Source organism: Lygodium microphyllum, chromosome 17, assembly GCF_053477565.2.
Source record: "Lygodium microphyllum isolate KBCC chromosome 17, Lygodium_microphyllum_v1.1.10, whole genome shotgun sequence".
Classification (NCBI taxonomy): Eukaryota; Viridiplantae; Streptophyta; class Polypodiopsida; order Schizaeales; family Lygodiaceae; genus Lygodium; species Lygodium microphyllum.
In genome coordinates, this window is record NC_141151.1 from 11,491,090 (window position 1) to 11,502,871 (window position 11,782).

Here is an 11,782-nt window from a genome sequence, read left to right on the forward strand (position 1 = left end):
AACTGTAAAACATGGGCATGGGTTAATGCATGTTTCAATAAGTCAAAGGATTTCTGTTGATTATCGGACCAATGATAGACAATTCCTTTCTTCAGAAGTTTGGTCAGTGGTAAAGCAAGTAATGAAAAATTATGTACAAACTTCCTATAGAAACTAGCAAGACCTAGAAATGATCGTAACTCATGCACATTTTTAGGTACAGGCCAGTTCAATATTGCATCTATTTTCTTAGGGTCAACTTTAATTCCATCAGATGATACAATATGACCTAAATACTCAATTTCTGTTTTAAAGAATTCACTCTTTTCAGGATTTGCATACAGTTGATTATCTTTTAATAACTGGAAAACCAATGACAAATGCTCATAATATTCTTTCTCATTTTGACTAAACACCAAAATATCATCAAAGAAGACAATTACACAATACTGATATTTCAAAAATATACGATTCATCATTTTACTAAATGTAGCAGGTGCATTAGTCAATCCGAAAGGCATCACTAAAAATTCATAATGACCAAATTGTGTCCTAAATGCAGTCTTGAATATGTCAGACTTATCTAGTCTCACCTGATGATAACCAGACTTAAGGTCTATTTTACTAAATATAGCAGATCCTTGCAGTTTATCCATAAGGTCATCGGCTCTAGGAATTGGATACCTATTCTTTACAGTGTGATCTTATTTAAAGCTCGATAGTCAATGCACATATGATAGGTATTATTCTTTTTCTTGACTAACAGAATAGGTGCACCAAATGGAGAACTACTAGGTCTAATCAATCCTCTATTTAGTAATTCCTCAACTTGTCTTTGAATTTCTTTTTGCTCTATCTGGTTATGCCTATATGGTGCTTTACAAGGTGGTTGTGTGCCAGGAATCAAATCTATTTTATGGTCTTCTGGACGTGAAGGAGGTAAACCATGTGGTAGATCTTCGGCAAAACAGTCTTTAAAATATGCAAGAAATTCTTTATGCCTAGGGTGCATATGATTTTCTTTTATTTGCAATTCATTTACCCAAATGAGATAAGATTTACTACTCTTGCGTAATGCACGTTTAGCTTGAGTATGCGAAAGCAGTGGAAAAACATTAGATGCATGCATACCATACAATGTAATAGGTTTTCCTTGAAATTGAATATTAATTGAATGTGTGGAATAATCTATATTTGGATTATGCTGATGACGCCAAGGCATACCTAAAATAATGTCACTCGATTGTAATGGAACAACTAGAAAATTTCTTCTTTCAGTGTATTGACCAATTTGAATTTCTAAGTCATGCACTTCATGTGTACCATTATACCTAGTGCCTAAGAATGCTGCTTTGATGCGATAATACATAGGTACAATCTGTAATTTCAATTATTTTACTAGCTTTGCTGAAATAAAATCATGAGTACTACCGTCATCATGCAAAATAATCTTTTCCTTTCCATGCACTAAACATTTCATAGTCAATAAAGAATGTGGAGTTGGCATACCTGGTAAAGTATCTGAAGGAGTAGTAATGTCGTCCTCATCTTCTGTGAAATCAAGCATATCTTCATGTTTGTCTTCTTCCATTGCTCCAAGGTAGTTGATATGGGCAGGTGGCTTCTTCGAATGGCATTTTGCTGCTAGATGTCCAGGCTGGTGGCATTTATAACATACTATAGGCTTGGCTTTGGTTACATTGTTTGCAATGGCAGGAATTCTAGGGACATTAGGATTTGGCTGTGGAATAGGCTTGGGATTTTGATTGGTATTGGATGGTAAAGCAGGTGGTTTTGCCCAATTTTTACAGAAAGATGATGAAGTGAAACGACCTTGATTAAATCTTCTAAAGTTTGAATTGAATTGCTTAGATCCATAGTTACCATTGGCTTGGAATTGTTGTGGACGTCTGTCTCTACTTCGCAGCTTGTCTTCAGTGTCGTGAGCTAATGAAATTGCGTCTTCAAGAGTAGCAGGCTTGAACATGTTAACTTCAGCGTAGTAATGCCCAAGGAGTCCAGACATATACTTGCGCTTGTGTGTCGCTTCAGGTATGTCTTTAAGCATGCGTAACTGGAGTAATGCATTCCAAAAATGCTCTGTATACTGAGGAATAGGCTCACGATCCCGTTGCTGAAGAAGATCCCATTGCTTTATAGCTTTCTCATGAAATTGTGGAGGAAGAAAATTCTGCATAAACTTCTTCTTGAAATTCTCCCAGGTAGCGGGACAATCTATACTTTTACGAATCACTGACCACCAAAGAGATGCTCTATCCACTAAATGATTAGTGACACACTTGATTTTATCTTTTTCTGCATAGGTTTCCTCATGAAAGTAGTCGTCAAACTGACTAATGAATGCAAGAACAGTTTTTCCCTCTCGAGTGCCATTGAAAGTACGGAATTTGAAATTTCTTTTACTTATCTTTGATTCCTTGCGGATAGTTTGAGCTTCAAGAGTCGCATCGATGGTACGTCAGATAAGATCTTCAGATTGAGGTTCCTCTTTATCGGTAGATGATCTTTGTAAATTTGCTAATTGAACTTGCAATGCTTGCCTAGCCCGTCGTTCTTCATCCAATTGCATCATAATTAAATCCAGCTTTTGCTCCATCGTAGGTTTAGGTAGGTCGCTTCAGCCATTAAATCATCCATATGTGGTTCCGTCATCCTGCAAAACTCAAAAAACCTCTCACTCTCAAAATCAAGTTAGCCGGATGAGCGTAGCTCAAGTTCGGGAATACAAGGCTTATGTATTTTTGGGTGTAGCTTTCACAATCTTTGAAAAATCTGTGTTTTATCCTTCTTCGTATGCTAAAAATGCTTTAGCAAACCTGCGTATGCGTAGAGTACCTTCCAATGAACAACTTTGCAGTTCGGAGTTTCTGCGCAGGAACAACCCTTCTATGAGTTTTGAACAGAAGTCAATTTTGACTCCAGTTGACTTGTCTGACTTGCAGAATACCAGACTAATATGACTTGCAGAGTTTGTAGACTTGTAGAACTTAGTTGCTTTGTCGGACTTGCACAACTTGACTTGAAAGAACTTGCAGAATCTGATTGCTCTTGTGTGACCTGTGGCTTATGACTTAACTTAGGTGATTAAGCTTAATTAAAGGGCAGCAAGTCGTCGAAATCGTGGGGGGGGGGGGGGCGTTTTTCTTCACGCGGCGCAAAAATTGGAGGTATTCTAACAGCTTGTGATCCAATTTTGTGAAGCTTAAAGCTTCTTTTAAGCTTTCTAAGCTTTAGTTTTCTAAAGCTTGAAGATATGGAGTTTATGACTTATCTCTCTGTTCTTGACGACTTGAAGAAGAGGAAATGGAAGTGGTTCTCCACCTCTACAGACCAATCCTTCGCAGTCTGATGATGGAAACAGGGGTTCTTGATCGCCAGGAATCTGCCTGTATCGACCGTTCGTGACAAGATTGACCGTAGAGCCCGATCGTTCCAGGAGCTCTGCCTTCGCACAAGATGGGTAGCGATTGGAAGCTCTTGATCTCAGCTCCGCTCTGATACCACTGGTGTGGAGATCGGATGCTATACGCTCGCTTAGTGAATGCCGGAAGGTCCCCAAGAACAATAGAACTCTACTTTTTGCACAAATTACAATGTAAAAAGCATGAACGACATGAACAAGAGACCAATTGGGTGCAATCTTTCCCCATGCCTTGTGTGAACACTCCACAAAGCATGTATTTTATGTATTAATCATATTCAAGCTCAAATAATAGCCCAAATTACAAAATAGCAAGCTTTTAGCTTTTGATTTTGCTTTTAACACAAAATAGGAATAAAGCTAATGGATGGTACCCAAAGAGTCTGGCATGCCCAATACAATGTCCAAGTAGAAATAACATAATCGTGCGCCCATGCGCATACAAAATAATAATAAATATTCAATGCCTCAATAAATAGGCGTAACAAAATATATGCGCCATGCCTAAGGTATGCGCCCATCAAAATATAATCAATAAATTGAATACTCGCTATCCTTCAATGCTTTCCTCCACCACTGCTGCTATCTCTACACATCAACTGAAGCATTCACAATCGTTAGTAAAATAATACAATTAAACCGACAAAAGTGAATACCTAGCAGTCTTCAGCTACATAAATAAATCAACTGGTTAGAAATCAATCCTAACCTTAATTTATTACGAGTGCGCACTCTAAACTCATAAACGTTTATTAATTTAATATGCATTTTGCAGAATCACCCGCTATGGAATCACCCATTTACACACTAAATTAATGAAACGCCCGAAAAGGACAGGCGTCCCCATCAACTTCTCGCACAAAGAATCCACTTTGTGTATGAGCCCCGGTCATCAAAGTTTACGGAATCCACCGTAAAACCTCACGGAATCCACCGTGAAATATGCCAATTAAATATGCCTCCTGGCATCAATGGATCCCATTTCCAAGGTGATCAAGTCCACTTCCAAAGTACATGAAGGAGATAGAGTAATAGGAGTGTGTACGCAAACTTGATTACTTGACTCATAAGCTCCATTAGCAACTTGGATTTTCAATGGCACTTGCATTTGTTGAAGAAGCAATCTCAGCCCATGCAAAGATTTGGTATTAATGAAGCTATGGGTATTGCCCGTATCAATCAAAAGATGAACCATTCTATCATTGCTCAGCCCCTCAAGTCTAAAGGTTGTTTCTCCTTTACAACCGGTCCATGCATTATGAGAGATTGCACATAAAGAACCACCCGGATCAAAAGGAAAACTGTCCATAATATCATAAAATTCATCATTATTTCCTTCATCCTCATCATGCACTTCTTCAACCATAGGGTTTGCTTCCACATGAAATACATTCCCCTCTTCACTTTCATCTTCATCCGGTTCATCGATGATGACAAAGTTAAGCTTGCTATTTTTGGATTTACATTTCAGCCTATGGTCTTGTGTCCACTTTTCTCCTCACTTGAAACATAACTCTTTGGCCCTCATGTTTCTTATTTGATCATTTGAAAGAACCTTGCTATAACTATTGTTTTGAGATTTCTTTTGTGCATTTTCAGCTCTTACAAAGCTTTGTTTTGCTTCAACCAATGGCCTATAACCATTTCCTCCACTTGGTTTTGATCCATAGACCATTGGATATGTAGGAAACTTGATGTAATTACTGTTGTAAGTACTAGTTCCCTCGTCTTCTTGCCTATAAACATCCCTTTGCTAGCTGAAATTTGCTCCAACCCTTGAAGGCTGATTAGGTAATGAATACCCTACACTTTTTGGCTGAACCCCCATTGATTCTCTTCTATATTTTTGCCCATACCTTTCAGCATATAAAATGGTTTCATGATTTGTCTTGGGTTTCATTGCACCTACTTCCGAAGAGAGGACTGAATCTAGACCAAAGATGTATTTATTTAACTTGGCTAAATTATCAATCCCTTCAATGTACATAGAAAGATTAAGGAACATATTAGAGTAATCACGAACGGACATGCTCTTTTGTTGAAGACTATACCATCTTCTTTGCAATCTTTCTTTCTCCATTGGAGAGACAAACACTTCCAACTTTGCCTTCTTAAAATCTTCCAAGAAGCAAAATTGTGACCAACTCTTTGCATATATCTCCACCATGTATGCGCGTAGCCTTCAAGATGGAGTGCTGCAAAATATATCTTGGATTCATCATGGCAAGGGAAAAGTGTAAAGTACATCTCTAATTTGTATTGTTTTCTATTCAAATTTTTGATCAAGCTATCAAGCTTTCAAATCAAATCATGTCAGAAATTCATGTAAAAGAAACTGTGAATCGACATGTGAATTCTTGCAACCCATAAGCACCCTATGGAAACCATGTTTTACCCTAAAATGGGTATTGTAGTACTTGTAGACCCCCAAAACGACTAATACATCAGTGATGGACTGTAGGGCATCTGTGGGTATCCAAGAAACACCTGCAATTGATGGGTACTTGTTCAAAAGACTTGTATATCTGTTCAAGGATGTCACAAACTGCCTTGTTTGGTACCACTAGTCTTCAACTCTTCATCCAATCTTTCTCAAGCAGTCTTCCATGGTCCATCACCTGTGGTGAGGGAGAAAACGGTAGGACGGGTACTAAATAGGCTCTGAAACTCCAAAAGGTGTGCAAAGTTCCTTCCAGGCCAGGTTGTGCACCCCTACGGAGTCTTAAATAGCAAGGGAGGGTCACCTCTTTATTGTCTTGCTATCTCGTCCGACTTTGACCTTTTTCCTCGGTCGGAATATACATGGCAAAGCTAGTATTCTATCAATCAAAGCATGATATACATGGCTGAATCAAAATCTTTCCATTTTATGATATGCAAGAATTGAGATGAAATAGGGCTGAAATGGAATGAGTATGGGTAAGGAATACTTACAGCAGTGACTCACTAGTTTACAATTTTATTCCACTTGCCACTTGATTCTACTCTTAGTTAAATTGCATTCAATCCATCAAGCAATCAAGGTTAGGATTAGGCATAAAGTTTCCAACAAATGGAGGAGATTATTAACAATTGACTTCTGATTTTTTTAAATTGAAATAGATGAAAAGAATTCATCACAACATCATTCAGCCCTAAGTTGGGTCTAAATGTAATCAAATGGTAATTCTTAAATGGGACTACTCTTAATTCTCCCTTTTTAACAAGGATGGCTTAAGCAATTGGATATTAAAGGGATTCACAGTGAAATTTAGAATTACCTCTTTCATTGTTGGAAGATGATTATGGAAACTCCAATTACCATTTGATACTTGAAATTCTTGATCTCCCGCTTGATGTAGCCAATAATATCCTCAAATTGCAATCTCCATGATGAATATGTCACTCATTGACTCCAATTTTCCTTCAAGAAAGCTCCAATACCCAAAAACTTTGATAGAAGTGATCCTTATAGCCCAAATGTGACTAGAAATTTGAAAGGGAATCAATGATAAGCATCCTAACAAGTAGAAGACTTCAATCCTTAATAGAGAACTCTTCCATTGAAGCACATAAGCTTGCATATGTTGCCCATACACTTGCAATTCGAAGAAGAAGCCCTATCCTTGCAATATTGAAGCAAGACCATGAATCCTTGATATAATCCTGTGCATAGAAGCTTTAGGGTGCATCAAGAACACAAAGCCCCATGATACCATCCTTCAAAGTCCAAAAATTCTAAAAAATCAAGTGGCTACCTTGTTTTGCCCCAATTTAAGAGAAAAGAATGCTTCAATCTTGCAAGAAATCTTCAATATCGGTCCAATGCTTGATGTAGATGCTTGCCCTTGCTATTAGGAAGCTAGAAGAAGTTAAGAAGAGGCCAAATCTTCAAGAAATTGAAGGATTCCTCATGCTATACATTTTTAGCCATGGCTAGCAATGGTTTGACCGGTAGGAGCAGCAGTGAGAAGTCGGCTTGTCCCGTCATCTTATGCAGGGTTTGAAGAGAGCTTCAATCTTGAAGGGAAGAGAAGGAAGAATGCCATTGATGCCTTGTACATCACCTTTGTGATCCAAATAACCTTGTTGTGGAAGAGCTTGTAGCCTCCAATCTTTAAACATTTGATTAAATGGCAGTTTCAAGTGCTGGAAAATTGACGCAAAATGCTGCTAGCATGCTTCTTCAACCATATGATGGATACTTCACTAAATCCAAGCATATAGGTGTTTAATCTCAAGCTTAGGATGCATACTTTGATCCTATATAGTTGCATAGATGATAGAAACAATGGGAGAGAGAGATAAGTAATTTCATGCATGGCAGCTTGAAGAGAAAGCTTGAGAAAGAGGAAAGAAGCTTGTTCCAAAAAGGAATCCAAGGTCTAACTCTTATAATCCCCAGTTTAGACTCCAGTTAAGGTCAACAACCTTCAAAATGGACCTCCATTTGATCACGTCCTGCTATTTTGGCCAAGAACCTTCATCTTCCTCAAGATCTTCTTCAAGAAACCTCCAAAATTAGTCCCGACTTGTTGTAGAGAACTCTAATTAAACACGGTTTGAACGGTACCAAACCCTGTGACCAAATCTTGGTACTCTAGTTAATTGGTACCTGTCATTGTGACTAAATTCTCCAAGAAAATGACTCTTCCCATGGATCAAAGTCCATGTTCTAATACCAATGTAATATACTAGTTCTCACAGAAAGACATATAACTGGAAATTTTTGAAGTACACCATACTTGTAAAGAAATACAAGAAATACACCATGTTTGCAAGGAAGCCATAGCCAATGTATCTAAGCATGAAATAGTATTGCCATGGAAGGCTGAGAATCATATATATAAGCTGCAACATGAATACTCACCTTATGTCAAGGTGGGACATGGTATCCACCCCATATCTTAGTGGCTAAGAGCATGCACCCTCTTAGATGGTGGGAGGAAGGAACCTCAAAGCATGTATTACTTTAAAATACAAAAAGATCCCTCACATGTTACATCCCCACCTTTTATACTTAACCCTAGCCTAGTCTAGACTAAGGTGATTTATACTTTATCACATTTTTTTGGAGAAGGGGAGGTAGAGAGAGAGAGGGGGGGGAGAGAGAGGAAGATGAGTTGCCCTCATTGAAGTCAATGATTGGGGGGAGAGAGAAAACGAGATAGATATATTGTGTCCCTTGATGGGTTATTATTTGGAAAAATAATAGAAAGAAAAAGGGAGGGTGCCATAAGTTATAACCCATTAATGGATCTCACAAAGATTATCACTAATGTTTGGGTCTAATTGGTTATAATAGCTCTTATCTCACCAATCCGACAATGTGTGTGTGTGGGGGGGGGGGGGGGGGGGGGCGCAATTGTAGGAGAGAGATAATGCCTCACCACCTTACAAACTTGTAGATATACTTAACATACTTGTTGAAAAAACATAAATAGGGAAAAAAAAATTGGATCGAAGAGGTTTGAGAGCACTATTTGTGTGCCAATGTAGGATCAATGTTAGGTCTAGTACAATTGGCAAGTATAATATAGTATAAAAAAGGGGTTTCTCCTAAATCATGGACTAGGAGCATTATTACCCTCAAACCTAAACAAGCACAATGCACACATTTGAATCATTGACAACCGGTTTCTTTGATGGTGATAATTTACAAAATCTTGATAAAGGTATTAACCATTAGATTGGCTTTTGTAATGCAAAATCATTTCAATCTCCATGGGCCATCAATATGGATTCATTAAAGGCTAAGAAGCCTTCTTGACACAACACCTTAAATGTTCGCATGGCATTGGAATGGGCATTCGTCTTTGTGCTAAAATTGTGATGGTAAGTAGATGTGGAGAAATCTTACAATAAAGGGGACTAGGAGCTGTGAAGTAGACCATGTTGAAAATCAACTTTGATGAGAGGATACTTAGTCTTCCTTTCATGATCATTAACAAGGGTCAAGCTTTTATCTCAATTAAGGGGTTTCTCACTAAGCCCTTCAATGTACACAAAAGGGTAAGGTAGGGATGTCCCTTGAGCTCTTATTGTTTGTTGCTACACTCACTTGATTTTTTGTTTAATTGGTAAGATGGTTTGTGATGGTAAGTTGGAAGGAGTTCATTATAGAGGCAAGCATCTAGCCAATCAAGATTTTGTTGATGACCTTCTTATGATGCTCAATGTGAGCAAGCTCAATTTGGAATATGCACTAATGGTGCTTGACTTATATGAAAGAGTGACTGTGCTTTAGGAATACTATGTAGAAATATTATCTTATTAGTGTCATCGGAGACTCATTGGTGGAACTCAACTACTATGGAAGGATGGTCAATAGGGGCGTAATTTTTAAGTAGCTTGGCTTTCCCGTGGGGTGTCACGTTAGTGATTTCTTGAAGTTGAGATGGATTTTTGAGACTCTAAATGCCCCAACTTCAAGTGCAAGCAACGCCAACCACCTCTTTAGTAAGCTTGACCATACCATACTACCGTCACATCTAATTATGGGTTTGGAGTAGTCATATTTTGGATACTAAAAGGCATGACATAAATGACAAGGCGAATGAAGACTACATCAAAAGAGCCCACAATAACACATGGTTGTATATTGCGTTGCATTACTTGTAGACCTTCATCATTGATCGTTGCCACAAGAAGATTGCATGGGCCTTTTTTCTATTCCTATGTACAAGTGAGGGGTTTGATTACTTTTGGGGCTCTTTGATTGAGTTAGATTGGTTTGAGAGAAAAAGAAGGGACATCCATTTATATTACACACGGATTGGATTCGCATTTGTGTTGCCAAGGAATTACCGCCTTATTAAGTGGATCGTATCGGATTAGTAGCCACCAAGCGAGTGGATGGACCTCTCATGCACGTGAGGCTGAAAAGAACAACGCAAAGATGGTGTTAATGAAAAAGGGATGAAATACCATCACATAGCACATGCATTCTCTTCAGCCTTGCATAAACTAGGTGACTTGCAAGGTTGAAGATGCACACTAGCTTTGAAGAAGCAAATTTCCTACTCCAATTGTATATCTGCAAGGGTTGTCTGCTGAGATTGGAGAAAGAAGAGAAAGCATGTATCCTTGCAGGTACACACTAGGTTTGAAGGGGCAAATTTCCTCCTCCAATTGTATATTTGCAAGGGTTGTCTGCTGAAATTGGAGGAAGAAGAGAAAGAGGGCGAGGGAGCTCACCTGCACGAACTTGAAGTGATGACGAGCGAAGGCCCGTTCTTCATCAGGCGAGATGATGATGCCACACAGCAACCCCAGAAGCTCTCCCTTCAACAACGCGGCCGCAGCATTTACGACGAATGCAAGGCTGAAGCAAGCCATTGGTTATGGCTCTCTGCGTTGTAACAGTAAAAGGAATAGGCCGAATTTGAAGACAGGCACAGTGTGTGTGTGTTTTGGGGGGCGGGCGCGCGGCGGTGCAGCTTGGCGACAAATTCGATTCAGAATTTGGAAGCACAAAGACGGACGAAAATGTAGCTACAGACAACTGATGCGTGCGAGAGAGAGAGAGAGAGAGAGAGAGAGAGAGAGAGAGAGAGAGAGAGAGCTCCTTAATATCACTGGAGAGGAGAGATTAAGGCAGATATTAAAGCAGCATGAGAACAGATCATTTTAAAGAGATAGATAGATCATAGGGGCATGCTTGAGCCTTGAGGCTTGCAACCCCGGTCCCCTCCTTCCCGCCATGAATGCTATGCTGCCTGTGACGACAGTTCCTTTCTGTCTCTCTCGCAATAACCGAAGTTCGAACCACACCGCCTGCCTCCCTGTCAGTGTATCACGTCCCATCATTATCATTCCTTGTTCCTTCTTCGTTTTTGCGGTTTTTGCCTTACAGGCGTGCTTCTAAGTTCTGACTCCTGAGTCCTGAGTCCTCCTGCCTTTAACCTCCTCAGCTTTTGAGCCGTTTAGAACATCTATACTATTCTCTTATTTTACAATTTGTCAAAACTCAAAACCACTGCTCACCAAAAACCTTATTATCAACCAATTAGAATACCTACTACAAAATATTTTAGTCGGAATTTTAAAATGTCAATCGGCTTTTAAAGGAATTGAACATTTGGTCTCCGTTTTTTAATGGCAAAGAAATACGAATACCATTTTTTTATAAATTAAACTAAATAAATAAAAGACGTCTCTAAAATACAGCTACATTTATGTTAATTAATAAAGGAAATATCAAAAACATAGGTGAAATGCTACTTATTGTACCAAATACATCTCTTCTTGAATATAATTTCTTGTCCTGAGCATAACCAAGAAGTACAAAGCATTGCCAAGTTGTGAAGACTTCCTTCATAGTAAAAAACAAGTCATGATTTTAAAATGCTTTGATTTTTTATATCAAAGCTCAAAAGCATT

General features: G+C 38.7%; 1 long non-coding RNA gene across 2 annotated transcripts; it reads right to left on the reverse strand.

Annotated features, from left to right (window-relative positions):
* Positions 1–3,829: 3,829 nt before the first annotated feature.
* LOC148021571 (uncharacterized) lies at positions 3,830–11,089 on the reverse strand. Of its 2 annotated transcripts, XR_015694305.1 has the most exons (3): positions 10,598–11,089; positions 10,208–10,278; positions 3,830–4,020 (listed from the first exon to the last, which is right to left on the reverse strand). It is a non-coding gene; the product is annotated as an uncharacterized LOC148021571 (long non-coding RNA). The 2 variants fall into 2 exon arrangements; XR_015694304.1 differs by lacking the exon at positions 3,830–4,020 and having other exon boundaries at positions 8,864–10,278.
* Positions 11,090–11,782: the final 693 nt, after the last annotated feature.